Genomic DNA, 21,605 nt, shown 5'->3' with positions numbered 1-21,605 from the left:
GGATCTCGGCCGCCGCACTTTGTGAAGAGCGGAGACACGGCCTGCCTGCAGTCAGGATTGCCCTCCCAGGCCTGACTTCTGTCACTGACCACATGAGAGAGAGTGCTGGGTGCTAGGTGAACTAAGGCCAAAGGAGGTTCATTAACCGTCCTGCCGTTTCCCATGTGAACCCCGTCAGGAGTCAGTATGGAATGAGCGAGGGATTGTTGAGACTTGTTTATTGTCTTTTTATCTAGAGTACTGCTCAACTCTGGGTTTGGTAGTGCATAGGATTGAACCTGGGACGTCAGAATCTCAGGCATGAGAGTCTTTGGCATAACCATTAGGCTATCTTCCCCCTCTCAGCTTAGTTTTTTTTTTTTTTTTGGACACAGGGAGGATTGGAAAGATAGTATAATGACCATGCAAAAAAAGGATTTTTTTAAGTATTTATTTATTCATTTTCCCTTTTTTTGTTGTCTTTGCTTTTTTTTTTATTGTTGTAATCATTATTGTTGTTGTTATTGATGTCTTCGTTGTTGGATAGGACAGAGAGAAATGGAGAGAGGAGGGGAAGATTGAGAGGAGGAAAGATAAACACCTGCAGACCAGCTTCACCGCTTGTGAAGCAACTCCCCTGCAGGTGGGGAGCTGGAGGCTTGAACCAGGATCCCTGTGCCGGTTCTTGCGCTTTGTGCCACCTGCACTTAACCACTGCATTACCGCCCAACTCCCTGCAAAAAAGGATTTCATGCCTGAGGAGGTAGACAGCCTAATGGTTATGCAAAGAGAGCAGAGAGACTCGTGCCTGAGGCTCGAGAATCCCAGGTTCAATCCCCCAGCACCACCATAAACCAGAGTTTAGCAGTACTCTAGTAAGAAATAAATAAATTGATAATAAAAATAAAGAAGTGTATGCCTGAGGCACCAGAGCTCTCAGACTCTCTGCCCAGCACCACCACCATCCAGAGCATAGCAGTGTTCAGGTATGGGGAAAAAAATGAAACAGAAACAGAAGTAGGCAGAGAGAGACCATGCATGGCGTTGAAGCTTCCCGCATGCCACACGGGAGGCCAGGCTCACACCTGCGTCACACGTGGCTGAGCAGCGCCACGGGGTCCAGTTGAGCTGTCTTGCAAGTCTATCTGTTTTCATTTTTGTCTCGTCCTTGTCGGCTATGACCTCAGCTGAGCAGGCAAGGCCAGTGGTCATAGCCCCAGGAGAGGCTGTGGCTGGCATGTTGGCTTAGTTCTCTTCACTTTGTCTGCAGCAGTCTGGGTGAGTAAGGTGTCGGAACCAAGTCCAAATGGACTAGTCAGAAACCATTTCAAATTAACTGTGAACTAAAACAGGATTTCTCCCCCACCCCCATCAGAATATACCGCTCAGCTCTGGCTTGTGGTGGTGTGGGGGATTGAACCTGGGACTTTAGAACCTCAGGAATGAGTCTCTATATAACCATTATGCTATCTAGCCCCCCAGACAGGATTTTCCCCCGAGAAGTTTTCTATATTTTATATATATATGCACACACACTATATAGTAAGCTAAGAATGGCTTGTTTGTGTCTGCATACACACTAGTTTTTTTTTCTTTTTTGTAGTTATTGATGTTAGATAGGACAGAGAGAAATGGAGAGAGAAGTGGTCTGGGAGGTGGCGCAGTGGTGAAGCTTTGGACTCTCAAGCATGAGGTCCCAAATTCGATCCCCGGCATCACATATGCAAGAGTGATGTCTGGTTCTTCTCCTATCTTTCTCTAAATAAAACAAAATAAAAACAGAAATGGAGAGGGGAGGAGAAAAAGATAGACACCTGCAGACCTATTTCACTGCCTGTGAAGTGACTCCCCTGCAGGTGGGGAGCCAGGGCTCAAATTGGAATCCTTACGATGATCCTTGAGCTTTGCACCACATGCGCTTAACCTGCTGCGCTACTGCCCGACTAGTTATTTTTTTATCTTTATTTATTTGAGAGAGATGCAGAGAGAGAAACACCAGAGCTCTGCTCAGCTCAGGCTTATGGTGGTGCGGGGGATTGAACCTGGGACTTAGGAGCCTCAAGCATGAGAGTCTGTCTGCATAACCATTATGCTGTCTCCCCATCCTATTTTTTTTATTATTTTTTAAAAGATTTTATTTATTGATGAGAATAATAGGGGAGAGAGGAAGAACCAGACATCACTCTGGTACATGTGCTGCTGGGAATTGAACTCAGGACCTCATGCTTAAAAGTCTAGTTTCTTAACCACTGCACCACCTCCCGGACAACTTTTTTACAGTTTTAAAAGTTGTTTATTGGGTGGAGAGTAGATAGCATAATGGCTATGCAAATAGATTCATGAGCTTAACAGTGCTCTGGTTAAAAAAAAAAAAAAATCTGCACTCTGCTTCTCTCTGCCAGGGATTGAACTCAGGACCTCAAGCTTGAGAGTCTAGTGCTTTATCCACTGCACCACATCCCTTCCCATGAAAAAGATATTCCTCCCTTAGATCCCAGAACCACCATATGCCAAAGCTGAGTACTGCTCTGGTGAATGAAAGGAGAGAGTAAAGGAAGAAAGAAGCTAGATGACAGTTTTTGGGTTTTTTTTTTTGTTTTTTTGTTTTTTGGTCTCCAGGGTTATCACTGGGGCTTGGTGCCAGCACTATGAATCCACTATTCCTAGAGGCTATTTTTCCATTTTGTTGCCCTTGTTATTGCTGCTGTTGTTGGAGAGGACAGAAAGAAATGGAGAGAGGAAGGCAAGACGGGGAGATAAAGACACCTGCAGACCTGCTTCACCGCTTGCAAAGCAACTCCCCTGCAGGTGGGGAGCTGGGGGCTTGAACGGAATCCCAACACCGGTCCTTGCGCTTTGGGCCATGTGCGCTTAACCCGCTGCGTTACCGCCCAGCCCCCATGACAGATCTTTAATGCAGAATTTTAAATATTTTGATTCTCAGATTTAAGGTAATGAGCTGATTTGTTGGGGGGAGTTGCTTTTTTATATATATATATCTATTTTCCCTTTTGTTGCCCTTGTTTTTCAGTGTTGTTGTAGTTACTGATGTTGTTGGATAGGACAGAGAAATGGAGAGGGGAGGGGGAGAGAAAGACCGACACCTGCAGACCTGCTTGGACGCTTGTGAAGCGACTCCCCTGCAGGTGGAGAGTCGGGCTCAAACTGGATCCGTACATGGATCCTTGAGCTTTGCGCCACCTGCGCTTAACCCGCTGCACTACCGCCCGACTCCCGGTTATTGCTTTTTTAAAAAAGCCATTAGCAATCAAAAGGCAGTTAAGCATAGCAGCCTCTATTAACATTTTAAGGATTTGTAAAAACATCCTAGAACTAGGGAGTATTAAAATAATTGTATTGTTTTTGTTATTTCACTTCCACAAAGAAAACACCACGTCGGGGGGTGGGCGGTGGCTCAGTGGGTTAAGCGCATGTGGTGCAAAGCGCAGGGACTGGCATAAGGATCCCAGTTCAAGCCCCCGGCTCCCCACCTGCAGGGGAGTCGCTTCACAGGCGGTGAAGCAGGTCTGCAGGTGTCTATCTTTCCCCCTCTCTGTCTTCCCCTCCTCTCTCCATTTCTGTCCTATCCAACAACGAACAACATCAACAATGGCAATAATAATAACCACAACGAGGCTACAACAAGAAGGGCAACAAAAAGGGGGGGAAAATGGCCTCCAAGAGCGGTGGATTCATGGTGCAGGCACCGAGCCCAGCAATAACCCTGGAGGGAAGAAAAAAAACACCATGTCTGCCTCCCCCGCATTACAGATTTCTGCATGAAACCAGAAAGAAACCCATGTGAAAAGTTTCCATGCAGTTTCAAAGGCCACCACACACGCTGTTTTCACAGGGACCTGTGACCTCAGAATACATATGCATGTTAAGTATGGGCTAAGAGTCCCCCACCCCTCCCACTGAAAACCCCAAACTTCCTGCATATCCAACAAAGGAAGCACTCCGAAGTGCAGAGATCTGAAGAAGCTGCAGAGATCTGAAGTCCCTGCAGTGGGCTGGGGGAAATAGCTCAGTGTGTTAGAGCACACTGTCAGCATGCCTGACATTGTGACATAGGCTCAAACCCAGCAGTACTCCAATCTCCCCCAAGACTTCCTCAAGAGGTAGAGACAGACAGCTTTCAGTAGTTGGGGAAAGCTCAGTTTTGAAGGAGTTCTTTTTTTTTTTAATTTTATTTATTCATTCCCTTTTGTTGCCCTTTTTTCTTTTTTTATTGTTGTAGTTATTGTTGTTGTATAGGACAGAGAGAAATGGAGAGAGGAGGAGAGAAAGATAGACACCTGCAGACCTGCTTCACCGCCTGTGAAGCGACTCTCCTGCAGGTGGGGAGCCAGGGTTCGCACCGGGATCCTTATGCCGGTCCTTGTGCTTTGCGCCTCCTGCGCTTAACCAGCCGCGCTACAGCCCGACTCCCTGAAGGAGTTCTTTTTAATAACGAGAGCACCACATGGAACCTGGGACCTTGAGCATCTAGTCCTGAGGTATTTCCTTGGCCAAGAGATAGTTTCGTTCTTTTTTTCCTGGGACTTTTTTTTTTATTATTCAAACTGAAAGAGGAAGATCACAGCGCTGAAGCTTCAGCCAACAAGGTAGGGGCTGGGCTCAAACACACGGTGATACAGGTCAGCTACCCAGGGGAGCAGTTTAGTCAACCAGCAAAAAAGTATTCGTGGCTGAGCACACAGGTTAAAATATGCAAAGACCTGGGCTCAATCCCCCAGCCCCCACCTGCAGGGGGAAAGCTGTGCAAGTGGTGAAGCAGGGCTGCAGGTAGCTCTGTCTCCCGCTCTATCTCCCCCTTCCCTCTCAGTTTCTGGCTGTCTCCAATATCTAAAGATTTTATTTAAAAGAATAGTAATTAAAAAAAAGTATGTGGGAGCTGGGCGGTGAAGCAGGTCTGCAGGTGTCTTTCCCCCTCTCTGTTTTCCCCTCCTCTCTCCATTTCTCTCTGTCCTATCCAATAACAATGACATCAGTAACAATAATAATAAAACAAGGGAACAAATATTTAAAACAAAAGGGAATGAATAAATGATTTTTAAAAAGTGTAGAGCAGCCTAGAAGGCAGTACACTGCCTAAGACTTTGAGCTCTCAAGACATGAGGTTCCTCCAGGCCTCGTCCAGTCATATTGCGTCTTTATTTGCACTGGAGCTTGCTCAGCTTGAGCTAATGGGGTAGAGCAAGTGGTGAGGCTGGGCTGCAGGTGTCTATATCTTTCTCCCTCTCTAGCTCCCCCTCTGCCTTGGTTTCTGGCTGTCTCAATCCAGTAAGTAAAAGGTAATAAATAAATTAAGTGGTCCGGGAGGCGGTGCAGTGGATCAAGCATGAGGTCCTGAGTTCAGTCCCTGGCAGCACATGTACCAGAGTGATGTCTGGTTCTTCCTCTCTCTCCTATCTTTCTCATGAATAAATAATTTTTTTAATTAATTAAAGTGGCCCGGGAGGTGGCTTCAAAAGTGGTGAGGCAGTGCTGTAGATGTCTGTCTTGGTCTCTTCCTCCTCTAACTCCCCCTACCCTCTCAATTTCTGGTTGTCTTTACCCAATAAATATAATACAATTTTTTTTTTTAATGTGGAAGTGGGGCTGGGCAGTAGCACAGCAGGTTAAGCGCACATGGCGCAAAGCGCAAGGCCAGAGCAAGGATCCCGGTTCTAGCCCCTCAGCTGCCCATCTGCAGGAGGGTCACTTCACAGGTGGTAAAGCAGGTCTGCAGGTGTCTCTCCTAGACAACAACAGCTATGACAACAATAACTAAAGGGCAACAAAAATGGGGGAAATGGCCTCCAGGAGCAGTGGATTTGTAGTGCAGGCACCAAGCCTCAGCAATAATCCTGGAGGCAAAAAAAAAAAAAGGGGGGGGGGAGTAGGTAGCAAGATAGCTCACTTGGATAGTGACTGGCCATACATGCAACCCAGGTTTGAGCCCAGCTCCCACTGCACTGAAGGAAGTGTTGGCGTTGTGGTCTCTTCTACTATCTGTTTCTATCTAAAAATATAAAGGGAAAAAGTGTCACCTGGAGGCCATCGAGATGGTCACCTGGGAGAGAATCCGCTTTGCCATGTAGCAGCCCAGATTCAGCCCCGGACACCGCGTGGGAGGACTACGGTACTAAGAGAAGCTTCAGTGCTGTGCTGTCTCTCACTTTCTTACCTCTTATCTCTCTTCTTTCCTTTCTCCCTTTCATCAGAGCCCTGCTCAGTTCCTGCTTAGGATGTTTTAAACCCGAGACCTCAAAACCTTAAGCTTGAAAGCCATCTGCATAACCATTATGCTATATCTCCCAGGCCTCTTGCTCTCGTTTTATCTGAAAAAAAGCTATAACTCAAACAGTAAAAATGTCCTATCCAACAACAACAATAATTACTACAACAGTAAAACAACAAGGGCAACAAAAGGGAATAAATATTTTTTATATTGTTAACTTTCTTTTTTAAATTTTTTTAATATTTATTTTTCCCTTTTGTTGCCCTTGTTTTATTATTGTAGTTATTATTGTTGATCTTGATGTCATCGTTGTTGGATAGGACAGAGAGAAATGGAGAGAGGAGCAGAAGACAGGGAGAGAAAGACACCTGTACACTTGCTTCACCGCCTGTGAAGCGACTCCCCTGCAGGTGGGGAGCCGCGGGCTCAAACCGGGATCCTTACGCTGGTCCTTGGCGCTTTGCGCCACATGCGCTTAACCTGCTTCGCTACTGCCCAACTCCCAATAAAATATTTTTAAAAAGTGAAAACGAAATCACCTAAGTCCTTTGAGTCTCTGTGCAGGCTAACATCCCAGCAGCCCTCAAGGGGACGTTCGTTGCCCAGAGAAGGTGCAGTCACTGGGGGGGTTTTCTGGGATAGGGAGAGTTTACAAAGATGATGTCAGATTAGATTGCACCAGAGCGCCTGAATGTATTTTTCTCTTTTTAAAATTTAATGATTTATTATTGGACAGAGACAAAAGTCAAGAGAGGAAGGGGGAGATAGAAAGGAAGGAGAGAGGGGCTAGGCTGTAGCGCACCTGGTTATGCACCCACATTACAGTGTGCAAGGACCCAGGTTCAAGCCCCTGGTCCCCACCTGCAGGGGGAAAGCTTCATGAGTGGTGAAGCAGGGCTGCAGGTGTCTCTGTCTCTTTTCCTCCCTATTTCCCCTCTCAATTTCACTCGTCTCTATTCAATAAGTAAATAATAAAAATATTTTTTAAAAAATATGGGTGAGGGGAAGTCAGGTGGTAGCACAGCGGGTTAAGCACAGGTGGCGCAAAGCGCAAGGACCGGCGTAAGGATCCTGGTTCGAGCCCCCGGCTCCCCACCTGCAGGGGAGTCGCTTCACAGGCGGTGAAGCAGGTCTGCAGGTGTCTATCTTTCTCTCCCCTTCTCTGTCTTCCCCTCCTCTCTCCATTTCTCTCTGTCCTATCCAACAACATCAGTAAAAACAAAGGCAACAAAAGTGAATAATTTTTTTAAATCTAAATATATATATATATATGGGTGATGATAGATAACATAATGGTTATACAAAGAGATTCTCATGTCTGAGGCTCCGATTTCCCAGGTTCAATCCCCTGCACCACCATAAGCCAGAGCTGATCAATGCTCTGGTAAAAAAAAAAAAAAAAAAGATAGCAAGCAAGTGTGCTGCACTGCTGTTTCACTCACCCTACAGGCTTTTGGGTTTATGAGCCAGTAGGATGAGGGTTGATGGCCCATCAAGAGTCATTAGACAGGAGGATCCAAACGCCCTAGCCTCCCTCTCGCCTCTGTTCCCACCTCCTGGGTCTCAGTTTCTCCCCCCCTTGCACACACATGGACACTCTCTTTACAGTGATTTAGTAATCACTCCTTTCCAAAAGGGCGCACTTTCCCCCTTCGTGCAAAAGCCTGTGTAAAAGTCTTTGCTTTCTTTTTATTTATTTATTTATTTCCCCTCTTGTTGCCTTTTTTTTTTTTTTATTGTTGTAGGTATTGTTGTAATAGATGCCGTCATTTGTTGGATAGGACAGACAGAAGTGGAGAGAGGAGGGGAAGACAGAGAGGGGGAGAGAAAGACAGACACCTGCAGACCTGCTTTACCGCCTGTGAAGCGACTCCCCTGCAGGGTGGGTAGCCGGGGTTTGGACCAGGATCCTTAAGCCGGTCCTTGCGCTTAACCCGCTGCGCTACTGCCCGACTCCCCAAGTGTTTGCTTTCTATGGTTTCAGATAATAGCCCCAGGAGCTGGGCAGTGGTGCACCCAATTTAGCTCACATAGTACTAAGCATAAGGACCTGAGCAAGGATCTGGGTTCCTGCCCACGGCTCCCCATTTGCAGGGGGAAAGCTTCGTTAGCAGCAAAACAGGTCTGCAGGAGACTCTTCTCCCTCCCCCTCTCAGTTTCTCTCTGTCCTATCCAATAAAATGGGGTGTGTGTGTGTGGGGGGGGGGGGAATTGACAGGCCTGGAGACAAAAAAAACCAAAAAAGATAGTAGCCCTAACTCAGTTTCCCCCTGCAGTGTCCTCACTGCAGGCCTGAAAGCCATCTGATCCCTGTGCAGACCCACCTCTCGCCACTGACCTACTAGTAAAGATTTTGTTTGCCACTAGTTGAGAAGCAGCTGCTTTAACTTGGACACAACAGGAAACCACCTATGTCAACTCAGATCTTTTTCTAATAATCAGGACGCTGTGAGCCCTTGTGTGTCTGTGAAGTTGCCATAATGCGGTGGTTCTGTGGGATCCCACAAGCAACATTCCTGTCAAGCGGTAAAGTTGCCAGACACGCAAATTCTTAGGCCCCACTGAATAAGAATCTCTGGGGGATTCTCTCACCACCTCAGTCGACGTACACAACTTTAAAGTACCCACTGGGGGGCCAGGTGGTGGCGCACCTGGTTGAGCGCTCATGTTACATGCGCAAGGACCCAGGTTCGAACCCCCGGACCCCACCTACAGGGGGAAAGCTTCACAAGTGGTGAAGCAGGACTGCAGGTGTCTCTCTGTCTCTCTAGTTCCCCCTCTCCTCTCAATTTCTAACTCTCTATTCCAACAAATAAAGATTAAAAAATTAAATAAAGTGCCCCCGGGGGCGCCCGACAGAGCCACAGCGGGTTAAGCGCACACGGCGGGAAAGCAAACAGACCAGCATCAGGATCCCAGTTCGAGCCCCCGGCTCCCCACCTGCAGGGAGGGGAGTCGCTTCATAGGCGGTAAAGCAGGTCTGCAGGTGTTTATCTTTCTCTTCCCCCCCCCCCCGCCTCTGTCTTGCCCTTTTCTCTCCATCTCTCTGTCCTATCCAACAGCAGCAGCAGCAACAACAGGACTAATAACAATGGAAAAAAGATGGCCACAGGAGCAGTGGAATTGTAGCGCAAGCAATGAGGCAAAAATAAAATAAATAAAAGTACCCAGTGGTATTTCTGCCCCTTGCAGATAGATACCAATGGAAGCCCCACCCTCCCATGCATCCCAGGGTCCCTTTACTGGTGTACTTGTGGCTTAGTTGCTGGGTCAAGTAGTCACTAACACACCATATTGGGGTATGGCCTGAGGTTGCTGGGAGAGCTACTGCCCTGTACCCCTAAAGAAGGCCTCAGTCAGGCTGAGGGGTGGCACACCTGGTTGAGTGCCCATGTTATAGTGCACAACAAGGACCCAGGTTTAAGCCCTCAGTGTCCACCCACAGGGGGACAGCTTTGTGACTGCTGAAGCAGGGCTACCGGTGTCTCTCTCTCTCCCTTTTTATCTTTTTAAATATTTATTTGTTCCCCTTTTGTTGCCCTTGTTGTTTTATTGTTGTAGTTATTATTGTTGTCTGTCTTCATTGTTGTATAGAACAGAGAAGTGACTCCTCTGCAGATGGGGAGCTGGGGGCTCAAACTGGGATCCTTACACCAGCCCTTCTGCTTTGCACCACCTGCACTTAACTGCCTGACGTGCTACTGCCTGACTCCCTCGTTTTTATTATTTTTATTTATTTACTGAATAGATACAGTCAAAAACTGAGAGGGTAAGGGATGATAGAGAGGGAAAGAGAGAGAGAAAAACACCTACAGCCCTGCTTCACCACTAGTGAAGCTTTCCCCTGCAGATGGAAACTGGAGGCCTGAAACCAGGTCCTTGGGCTTTGCAACATGTGCGCTCACGCAGGTGCAGCACCACTGGTTCCACTGGGTCCCAGATTTTCTTTGTTTTTAATTATTTTATAAATTTAGTTTTGTTTTTCCCTTTTTGTTGCCCTTGTTTTATTGTTGTAGTTATTATTGTTGTTGTCGTTGTTGGATAGGGCAGAGAAATGGAGAGAGGAGGAGAGAGAAAGATAGACACCTGCAGACCTGCTTCACCGCCTGTGAAGCCACTTCCCTGCAGGTGGGGAGCCGGGGGCTCGAACCGGGATCCTTACGCCGGTCCTTGTGCTTCGCGCCACGTGAGCTTAATCTGCTGCACTACCACCCGGCCCCCCCAACCCCCCGATTTTCTTTTATTGTCTTTATTTATTTATTGGATAGAGACAGCTAGAAGTCAGAGGAAGAGGGAGATGGGGGAGAAGACAGAGCACTGCTTCACCATTCATGAAGCTTTCCCTCTGCAGTTGGGGACCAAGGATTTTAACCCGGGTTCTTGCGCATTGGAGCATGTGCATTCGACCAGGTGTGACAGCACTCAGCCCCAGCCATTCTGCTGCCTTTCTACCCTGGCAAGGCACCCTCAACCACTTGCACAAGAATCCAAGTCAGCCACCTGAGAGGTGGCACAGTGGATAGACGCTTGGACTCTTTTTCTTTCTCTCTCGCTTTTCTTTTTTTTTTTTTTTTTACCTCCAGGATTATCACTGGGGCTTGGTGCCAGCACTATGAACCCATATCTCCGGGCAGACATTTTTTCCATTTTATTGGAAAGGACAGAGAGAAATTGAGAGGGGAGGGGGAGTTAGAGAGGGCGAAATACACCCGCAGACCTGCTTCACAGCCAATGAAGCTTCCCCCCCTCCCCCGAAGGTAGGGAGCCATGGGCTCAAACCCGGATCCTTGCACAAGACCTGGGGCTTCCTACTATGTGTCCTTAACCTGGTGCACTACCACCCATCCCAACTGTTGAGAACGCTCAAGCATGGGTACTAAGTTCAATCCCCAGTATTGCATGTACCAGAGTGGTGCTATGGTTTTTTTCTCGTTAATGAGTAAATAAATACTAAAGTAATAATAAATCCCACTCATAGGCTATGTAACTAAGGAACCCAAGTACTGTGGTTAAATTTTACATTCTAAAAACAAAAAAGCAAACAGCAAACAACAACAAAACTCAGTGTGTCTTCAATGAACTATTATTTCACCCACGGCTGCGCCGCCCCAAACCAGCAGACGCACAGCCAGTCCGACAGAATGGGGCTGAGAGGGTGTGGGCGGGGGGGAAAAAGGACACCGCTAACTTGTAACTTTTGTTGTTTCTTTGGATCCTGTTATGACTCAGGAAAATGTTTGACTTCAGAGATACTGTTTTGTGGTGTAAACTGATCTGGGTTCAAATCTTAACAGTGATTCACCAGCTGTAGGCAAGAAGCCTACTGTTCTCTGCTTTCTGCCCCCCCAAAACCACTGTTTTTGTTTGGGGGAATATTTATTTATTTATTTAGAGACCAGAGCACTGCCCTGGACAGCTGTGGCTTCTTGTGGTGCAGGGGATTGAATTTGGGATGTTGGAGCCCCTGGCATGGAAGTTTTTTGCATAAACATCAAGCAACCTCCCCCCCCCCCCCCCCCCCCGCAATCTTACGGGAAGTAAAACAGCAGCTAGGCCTTGTAGGATTTTAAGTTTTGGGTTTCTTTTCTTTTTTGCCTCCAGGGTTATTGTTAGGGGGCTCGATGCCTCCTTCAGTCATTATATACATATATAATATTATATATTATATACATATATATATGTTTTGAAATGACAGAGACATTGAGAGAGGAGGGAAAGATAGACAGGAGAGAAAGATAGACACCTGCAGGGAGTCGGGCTGTAGCGCAGCGGGTTAAGCGCAGGTGGCGCAAAGCACAAGGACCGGCATAAGGATCCCGGTTTGAACCCCAGCTCCCCACCTGCAGGGGAGTCGCTTCACAGGCGGTGAAGCAGGTCTGCAGGTGTCTATCTTTCTCTCCCCCTCTCTGTCTTCCCCTCCTCTCTCCATTTCTCTCTGTCCTATCCAACAATGATGACAACAACAATAATAACTACAACAATAAAACAACAAGGGCAACAAAAGGGAATAAATAAATAAAATAAATATTTTTTAAAAAAAGAAAGACACCTGCAGACCTGCTTCACCACCTGTGAAGCGACCCCCCCCCCCCCCCCGCAAGGTGGGTAGCCGGGGGCTTGAACCGGGATCCTTGCATTTCGTACTATGTGTACTTAACCCGGTGCACCACCACTTGGCCCTCATTTGTTTGTTTTTTAAGGGAAAGATAAATTGAAAGGAAGATAGAGACACAACACTGCTTCACTAGTCATGAGACGTTCCCCCAGGTGGTGGGGCAGGGGGCTTGAGACTGGGTCCATGCACATGATAACGTGTGTGCTCTACTTGGCTCCTAGCTTTTGTCTTAACAGACACACTTCTGGAACGTTTTTGTTTTGTTGTTTTAATTTATTTTCCCTTTTGTTGCCCTTGTTGTAGTTATTATTGTTGTCGTCATTGTTAGGACAGAGAGAATTAGAGGGGGGGGGGAAGACAGAGAGGGGGAGAGAAAGACAGACACCTGCAGACCTGCTTCACCGCCTGTGAAGCGACTCCCCTGCAGGTGGGGAGCCGGGGGCTCGAACCGGGATCCTTATGCCGGTCCTTGCGCTTTGCGCCACGTGCGCTTAACCCGCTGCGCTACCGCCCGACTCCCCGTATTTTTTTTTTCTTTTTTGCTCCTAGGGTTATTGCTGGAGCTCGGTGCCTACACGACAAATCCACTGTTCCTGGTGACCATTTTTTCCTTTTTTTTCTATTTTATCCAGTAGGACAGAGTGAAATTGAGAGGGGGAGGAAGACAGAGAGGGCGAAAGACAGGCAGATCAGTCCCACTTCACCACCCACAAAGCGTCCCCGCTGCAGGTGAGGAGAAAGGGCTCCAACCCAGCTTCCTGCACCGGTCCCTGAGTGTGCACTGCCGGGGGCCCCTGGGGGAACTTCCTTCACAGGGCTTTGTGGAGGCTCACCCAAGAGGATCCGGGTGTCGCTCTTCATGATCGTTTCTGTTGGTGGCAGTGGCGTCAGGATTCAATCCAGCTGCTCCTCCACCGTAAGCATGTGCTTCATCACCGAGTCCCTGCGCTAACCTCTGGCACCATCCTTAGCGGTGCGCCCGGCACACGGCACACACTCAGTGAATGTGGGATGATACAATCAAGTGAAGGGGCTGAGCAGTGGCGCACCGGATAAGTGCACATAGTGCTAAGCACAAGGGTTCGAGCCCCCGGCTCCTCACCTTGCAGGGGTTTGCTTCACAAGCAGTGAAGCAGGTCTGTAGGTGTCTTTCTCTCTCTCTCTCTCTTTTTTTTTTTTGCCAGAGCACTGCTCAGCTCTGGCTTATGGTGGTGTGGGGGGATTGAACCTAGGATCTGGGAGCCTCAGGCATGAGTGTCAGTTCGCATAACCATTGTGGTATCTCCCCTCCCCCTCTCAATTTCTCTCTGTCCTATCCAATGAAATAGATAAACGGGCCAACAGGAGCAGTGGATTCATAGTGCTGGCACTGAGCCTAGCAATAACCCTGGAGGGAAAAGAAAAAAGGAACACGTGATGAAATGTTCATTGCAGGAGCCCGGGCGGTAGCACAGCGGGTTAAACGCGTGGTGCTAAGCGCAAGGACCAGCATAAGGATCCCGGTTCAAGCCCCCGGCTCCCCACCTGCAGGGGAGTCACTTCACAGGCGGTGAAGCAGGTCTGCAGGTGTCTGTCTTTCTCTCCCCCTCTCTGTCTTCCCCTCCTCTCTCCATTTCTCTCTGTCCTATCCAATAACAACAACAAAAAAACAAGGGCAACAAAAAGGGAAAATGAATAAATAAATATTTTTAAAAATTAAAAAAAGTGTTTATTGCAGCCTGGGAGGTGGTACAGTGGATAAACCCCTGGATAAAGACTTCAAGGTATGAGTTTCTGAGTTCAAGCCCCAGTACCACATGTGCCACAGTGAAACTCTGGCTCTAATAAGACTTTTTTTTTTCCCATTGTCTTTGACAGTTGATTGGATGTGGAGTTCTTTTATTTATTTATTCATTCATTCCCTTTTGTTGCCCTTGTTTTATTGTTGTAGTTATTATTGATGTTGTCATTGTTGGATAGAACAGAGAGAAATAGAGGAGGGGAAGACGGGAGTGGGGTGGTGGAGAGAAAGACAGACACCTGCAGACCTGCTTCGACGCTTGTGAAGCGACTCCCCTGCAGGTGGGGAGCCAGGGGCTTGAACCAGGATCCTTACGCCTGGTCTTTGTGCTTTGCGCCACCTGCGCTACCGCCCGACTCCCAGATGTGACATTCTTATAGTTGAGAGCTAGATGTATAGTTAAGCACTCACACATTCAAAATCTGAGGGGTTTTTTTTTTTTTTTTTTTTGGAGAAAACAAAGAAAACTTCAGCTTAGAAGAGGTTTAAAGAATTTAGCTTTCTTTCAAGTCTTGCTTCAACTTGCTTGTGGATTTACTGGTTGGTGTTCCAGTCCCTGACCCGTCCTAACCTGCTGCAAAGCTTCCATGTGTCAAGACTCATGATGGAAATACTACAGGAAAAGTGTTTTAATAACAAGTGTGTGTGTGTGTGTGTGTGTGTACACAAAATAGTTCATCTAGTTACAGCACCTGCTATGTTATGTACACAGACCAGGCTCAAGCCCAGTTCCCAGCACACTGGAGGCTGCTTTGGTGTCTGAGTTATCACCTGTCTGAGTTATCATCACCTGTCTGAGTTATCATTACCTATGTCTTAGTTATCATTACCTGTCTTAGTTATCATTACCTATGTCTTAGTTATCATCACCTATGTCTTAGTTATCATTACCTGTCTTAGTTATCATCACCTATGTCTTAGTTATCATCACCTATGTCTTAGTTATCATTACCTATGTCTTAGTTATCATCACCTGTCTTAGTTATCATCACCTGTCTTAGTTATCATTACCTATGTCTTAGTTATCATCACCTGTCTTAGTTATCATTACCTATGTCTTAGTTATCATCACTTGTCTTAGTTATCATCACCTATGTCTTAGTTATCATCACCTATGTCTTAGTTATCATTACCTATGTCTTAGTTATCATCACCTGTCTTAGTTATCATCACCTGTCTTAGTTATCATCACCCGTCTTAGTTATCATTACCTATGTCTTAGTTATCATCACCTGTCTTAGTTATCATCACCTATGTCTTAGTTATCATCACCTATGTCTTAGTTATCATCACCTGTCTTAGTTATCATCACCTATGTCTTAGTTATCATCACCTGTCTTAGTTATCATCACCTGTCTTAGTTATCATCACCTGTCTTAGTTATCATCACCTATGTCTTAGTTATCATCACCTGTCTTAGTTATCATCACCTGTCTTAGTTATCATCACCTGTCTTAGTTATCATCACCTGTCTTAGTTATCATTACCTGTTTCTCTTTTACATTTGCTGCCACGTCTTCCCTAGGGTTTCATGCCTGCACAATCCTACCACTCCTGGCAGACTTCCTCCTCTCCCCAGAACCCACCAGAGTGAGTAAAAGAGAGGGGAAATGGAAAGATCCCACAGCACTGCTTTTAAGGTTTCCCTTGGCATGGTGTTGCCAAACGGTGACTGGAGGCTCAGACTAGGCACTCTAAGGAAAACTCCGCTTGCAGCGGAGAGACCCTGGTGATGATAAACACATTTTAACTTTTTTTGTTATTGTTGCTGGGGCTCGGTGCTTGCACCATGAATCCACTGCTCCTGGAGGCTCTTTTTTCCCCCTTTTGTTGTTTTATCATTGTTGTTGTTGTTATTGATGTCGTTGTTGGATAGGACAGAGAGAAATGGAGAAAGGAGGGGAAGACAGAGAGGGGGAGAGAAAGACAGACACCTGCAGACCTGCTTCACCGCCTGTGAAGCGACTCCCCTGCAGGTGGGGAGCCGGGGGCTCGAACCGGGGTCCTTAAGCCGGTCCTTGCGCTTTGTGCCACTTGCGCTTAACCTGCTGCGATACCACCCGACCCACACATTTTAACCTTTTTCCTGGGACTTCTGAGCCTCCACCATGAAAGCCTTCTGCACAACCACTTTGCTCCCTCTATCTTTTTTTAATTTACAAAATAATTTTAATATTCATTTTCCCTTTTGTTGCCCATTTATTTTTGTTGTTGCTGTAGTTATTGATGTTGTCGTGTTGGATAGGACAGAGAGAAATGGAGAGAGATAGCTGCCTGCAGACCTGCTTCACCGCCTGTGAAGCGACTCCCCTGCAGATGGGGAGCCGGGGGCTCGAACTGGGATCCTTAGGCCAGTCCTTGCGCTTTGCGCCACATGCGCTTAACCCGCTGCTACCTCCCGACTCCCTTTTATTTTATTTATTCATTTAATTTGATAGAGGGAAAATGAGAGGGCACAGGTGATAGGAAGGGGGAAAGACAAGAGACCTGCAGCACTGCTTCACCACTTGTGAAGCTCTCCCCCTGCAGGTGGGGGCTGGGGGCTTGAACCCAGGTCCTTGTGCGTGGCAGTGCGTACACTTAACCAGGTGTGTAACTACCCTGCCTCCTTCTTAACTTGAGGACTTTTTGAAAACTCTCTCTCTGCATGTGGGGACCAGGGGCTTGAACCTGGGTTCTTGGACTCTATAACATGTATAAAGAACCAGGCGCACCACCACCTGGCCCCTGGGATTTTTCTTTTTAACATACTGTTTTTATTTTAATGAAAGAGAGAGATGCCAGAGCACTCTTCAGCTCTGGCTCATGGTGGTGCTGGGGACTATGCCTGGGATCTCAGAGCCATAGGCATGAAAGCCTTTTGCATAATCATTATGCTGTTTCCTCAGCCAAGGATTACTTTTTTAAATACTTATTCCCTTATGTTGCTTTTGCTGTTTTATTGTTGTAGTTATTATTGTCATTGTTGGATAGGAGAGAAATGGAGAGAGGTGGGAAAGAGAGGGGGAGAGAAAGACACCTGCAGACCTGCTTCACCACCTGTGAAGCGACTCCTCTGCAGGTGGGGAGCTGGGGGGCTCGAACCAGGATCCTTAAGCTGGGCCTTGCACTTTGTACCACCAGTGCTTAACCCGCTGCGCTACCAGATTACTCTTTTTTTTTTTTAACCAGAGCACTGCTCAGCTCTGGCTTATGATGTCAGGGATTGAAACTGAAACCTTAGGCATTAAAGTTTTTTTTTTTTTAAATACTTATTCCCTTTTGTTGCCCTTGTTTTATTGTTGTAGTTATAATTATTGATGTCATCACTGTTGGATAGGACAGAGAGAAATGGAGAGAGGAGGGGAAGACAGAGAGGGGGAGAGAAAGACAGACACCTGCAGACCTGCTTCATTGCTTGTGAAGCGACTCCCCTACAGGTGGGGAGCCGGGGGCTCGAACCTGGATCCTTATGCCAGTCCTTGAGCTCAACCCACTTTGCACTCCCAAGCTTGAACATCTTTCTGCATTCAAATGCTCTACCACTGAGCTATATCCCCAACCCTCTTTTTGCATAATAACCACTATGCTGTCTCCCCAGCCCAACAAAATGTTGGCTGGAGGCACTAAATTCCATTTGATCCAAAGTGCCCGGTTGGCAGGAGGGCTGCTCTGGCACGTGACTCAGGAAGGTCAAATGCGATTCCTACTGGGGTTTCTGTAAAAAATGGGGAAGGGGGGAAGACAACACCCGACACACCTATCTGATGACTCCTCGGCTACTTCTCAATGGCTGAGGCCACACTGACATCCTGTGAGGCCGCCCCATAGTCAAGAGCAAGGAAGGAAGCCTGAGACTCAGGGACCCTTCTGCACAGCTGTGTCTTCCCCCGGGAGGCAGGGATGGAGGCTGTGTGCAATCACTTTGAAACCAAGACATGTTCTGAGAAGCCTGTTTGATAATAAAATGCTACGACACCATATGTATTTTTTCTATTTTTATAACATTTTATATAACTCATAAAACAGTGCTTGTATAAAAAATTCACACAAAGTTGCTAGAGAGCATACAATTTCCAAGAAAAACAAAAAAGTCCTGGGTTTTTTTTTATTACATTCAGTTTTCTAAGGATGCACTCAAACCAATGGTAAAATGCAGACATTATGCGATATTTCATTATCTTTGGTAAAACTATTCACTTTTATCTCCTCACAGTATTAACTCTGATATCCACTTTGTGCAGGGTCTGCTTTCACTAGGATGTCAGATAAACATTAAGGCTGGATCTACAGAAGGCAAACGGTCCCAAATGGCAGTAAAAGCCTCTGGGCTTGTAACCCCCCCACACCACCACCACCACACACCTTTTCATGTCGTCTTACACAGCCAGGCAGCTCAAGGACTTCTGCCCAGGGGCCTAGAGAAGTCCTCTTAGTCAGGCAAAGGCTGGGGAGAGTGAGGGGGAGGTGGAAACTGAGGAACCCAAGTGGCTGTGCAGTGGTGTGGGCAGGCCATTGACACAGTGATGCCATTCTTCACTACGTAGATCCCAGTGGTTGGTTGATGACTGCTGCTATGTGATGCCACTGCCCCCAAGCTTATACAGAAGAAAAAAGGGAGAGTGGGGCCAACAGCCACGGGGAGGGACACACTGCCCGTGACACCAGACATGACTTTTTTCCCTATCAAACATTTGTTATTATGCAGACACAGCCAAAGGGAGCTGAAGCAGGATTAGAACACTTTAAGTACATTCATGACTATCTTCACACATTCTTAAAAAATAATAAAATAAAAAAACAACTAACAGAAAACAAGCGACACTATCACCTACTGTGACTTGCTAGTTTACTTCCCACGAGGATGTCTGTGCTAATTCTTTAGTCCTCCAGATGCAAGGGAAAAACAACTCCAAACCCAAACAAGTGAAGAAAAAAAAAATCAAAGAATTTAGATGGGGGTGAGGCTTTACGGAAAACACTAAATTTGGAGGAAACACAAGTCTTTCGTACATCTATTGCTTTATATATAAAAACTGCCCTTGGGGTTCCAGATGCAGGTTTGGAGAACTGACCACACCAGACAAGACAGGCACACAGGACCCGGGGGCATTTCCTGATGATACATTTAAACAGGACAGAAAACAGCCCTCAGGATGCATCCACCTCTCTTGGTGGAAAAGATCTCTGAAGATATTTTGGGATGGAGGGGGGAGGAGAAATGGTGTGAGGTGGGAGGGAGAAATCCTCCACAGGAAAGGTATCATAAAGAACCACCAAAATACACGTTTAAAAAGGGGGGGGGGCATAAAGAGGTTTTAAAGAGGCAAATTTCATTCCTAGACCTAGAATCCATGGCTTTCTCTAAGGTTAAATAGGTATGTTTTTGTTTGTTTGAAGTCCGTATTACTAGACGATTGTGCTTCGGAAGTTGCAGGCTCACATTCTACCCTCTAGAAAGCAGAGATTTTTCACATGGCTCAGAATCCTCTTGGATACACGGGAGAGACTGGAACAAATTCTGCGGCAATGTCCAACCAGTTGGGTTGCAGGTCAGTGCACCACCGCCATCTTTGGGTAGGGCGAGTGTGCGTGCACACACATACACACACGCACGCACATACACACACGTGTGCAGAGGAGAGACTAAGGCATAGAGAAAAGGCCAAATTGGGGGGGGGGGGTCTCCAGGATGCTCCACTCCTTTCTTTCCAGGCACAAAGAGGTCAAACTTGCTATTCATGTAGCCCCTCCACTTAAGTTTATTATTATTAATTACTTCACAAGAAGAAACGCGTGTGTGCAGGTGGGGTGGGAGGGGTGTGAGTCATTAAGTCCCTGTACAGCTCTAAATGTCAGTGACGTTAAGATGGCAGTTTCGGCAGAAGAAGTAATCTGCAGATGATACTGCAAAGTAGCTTTAGTAAAGGTTCGAGCAGTAATTACTCAAAATTCTGTGTCATGTTAAAAAAAAAAAAAAAAAAAAAGCTTGCTGCGTGCAGCCAAGATTGCATCACAGTCACTGGGACTGAAGTCCTCACTAGCTATATAAAGAAAATTTAGATTATTTCTACATCTCTGTTAAGATGGCAAAACAGTAACCCATAGATCGGTAACATTAACCCATCGCACCCCGTGTCATTGCATCTTCCAGATTTGTGGGCCGATGTGCTGAGTTTGAGTGACACTGATTCCTTGCCCTCTTAGACGTGTGGGCTCCAACGTCAGGTAGGCGGGTGTCTGTCATCTGTACGGGGCATTTCCGGGGTGGGCTACCTGGGGAGGATGCTGCTGGCCCGGAACTACTACATCTTCCCAAGCCGTGGGAAGACAGGGAAGTCTCCTGCCGAGGCCAAGAGAACTAACTGCCAGATGCAGGGGCTTCAAGGGGGAGTCTGAGCAGAAGTGTGACCCCTCAGCTCTGAGGGGTCCTAAGACAGGGCCGGGCAGCCTCACTTGACATCACCTGTGTCCTTACAATGGCAGGTATCCCCAAGAGGACCCAAGGGCTGGGCGTGCCCTGAGGAAGAAGGGCAGGTAGGTCACTGTTTGGAGGAGCGAAAGCAAACGAGAAGCCACACACTATTTTCCTAGATCCCGTGTTGGCCCCTCCAACCAGCATCGTCTCGGGGGAGGGGGAAAGAGAAGCAGTAGGACACACAGCTCAAACGAAGACGCTGAGGACGCGTTTCCACGTCTATCTACATTCACATCATCATCATCATCATCATCATCATCATCATCATCATCCAGTGTTCTCACCTACAGAGGGAGTACAACATTCTACCACACGGCCCCAGCGAGCAGGCCGGACCGCACCTAAGCCCCCTCCGGGCACCATGGCAGAAGGAAGACGGGACCATGGTGCCCAAAGGACATTTACACCACCCCACCCCCTCAACCGTGGACCACGAGGCAACATGACTCTTCCGACATCAGAAGTAAAAGACAACGTCAGTGAAATTGGTCTCTAGGTCCCCTGAAGCTATTATTAACCATCATGCACGAAGGTGGCACCTGTAAAAAAGAAAATTTCATAAATCTGAAATCCTCTGAAAAAAAAAAAATCCCAGCAACAGAAGTCAGTACTTCACCTTAAATATTTAAGTTTTCTCTTTCTCTAAAATGGCCTCCAGAAAGCTCAATGATTTTTGTTTTAAGGGTTCCTTTTTAATTAGAAAACTTGATTCAGATGGAAGATATAAAAAAATCTGAGAAGGGGAGGTGGGGGGGGAGACAAGAGCGACGTTTAACTGGCATCTCAGATTGTGAGAGGGTGGGGAGGACCCGGCCCAGGAGACAGCCCCTGTTCCCGAGGCCTCTCCCCTCTCCACACTCTGGCAGCACCACCCGGAAACACAGGACAGGAGTCGGAGGTGTGAGAGAGAGAGAGAGAGACCTAGAGGCGAGGCTTCTTTCTTGCGGTTTGGGAGAGTGTTTACGTGTGCAAAGGTAGTAAGCCACTCCCCACTGACCTAAGGTGCGTGTGTCTGTGGACACCACGGGCGGGTCAGGGCCAGGGCCAG

General features: G+C 47.1%; 1 long non-coding RNA gene across 4 annotated transcripts; it reads left to right on the top strand.

The window, feature by feature from the left end:
• The first annotated feature begins 4,530 nt into the window (after nt 1–4,530).
• On the top strand, nt 4,531–21,305 carry LOC132538168 (uncharacterized). Of its 4 annotated transcripts, none has more exons than XR_009549629.1 (3): nt 4,531–4,619; nt 20,234–20,307; nt 20,566–21,305. It is a non-coding gene; the product is annotated as an uncharacterized LOC132538168 (long non-coding RNA). The 4 variants fall into 4 exon arrangements; XR_009549630.1 differs by having other exon boundaries at nt 20,234–20,315; XR_009549627.1 differs by lacking the exon at nt 4,531–4,619 and adding an exon at nt 19,269–19,631.
• The last annotated feature ends 300 nt before the right edge of the window (nt 21,306–21,605 follow it).

Source organism: Erinaceus europaeus, chromosome 4, assembly GCF_950295315.1.
Source record: "Erinaceus europaeus chromosome 4, mEriEur2.1, whole genome shotgun sequence".
Classification (NCBI taxonomy): domain Eukaryota; kingdom Metazoa; phylum Chordata; class Mammalia; order Eulipotyphla; family Erinaceidae; genus Erinaceus; species Erinaceus europaeus.
This window is presented reverse-complemented; position numbering and strand designations above follow the sequence as displayed.